Source organism: Hippocampus comes, unplaced genomic scaffold (assembly GCF_001891065.2).
Source record: "Hippocampus comes isolate QL1 unplaced genomic scaffold, H_comes_QL1_v1.1 scaffold270, whole genome shotgun sequence".
NCBI classification, from domain to species: Eukaryota; Metazoa; Chordata; class Actinopteri; order Syngnathiformes; family Syngnathidae; genus Hippocampus; species Hippocampus comes.
The window spans coordinates 662,452-662,682 of record NW_017805631.1 but is presented as its reverse complement, the minus strand read 5'-3'; positions in this window follow the sequence as shown (position 1 = coordinate 662,682).

Genomic DNA, 231 nt, shown 5'->3' with positions numbered 1-231 from the left:
TTGATCCAATTGATTTAAAATGTATTATTGAGGGTCGAGAAGTCCAGGAAGTTCAATCCACCAGTTTCGTAGGTATTCATTACAACAAACCTTTTCACATAGTGAGTGAGTCTTGTTCCTCCAAAAGAAGTCGAAAAGCATCTTATTGATATTCTAACAAATTTTCTCATTCACAGACAAAGAGATTGCTGCGTACGTAAGACGTGACAGTCCTTCCGCTTTGGTTCGTAG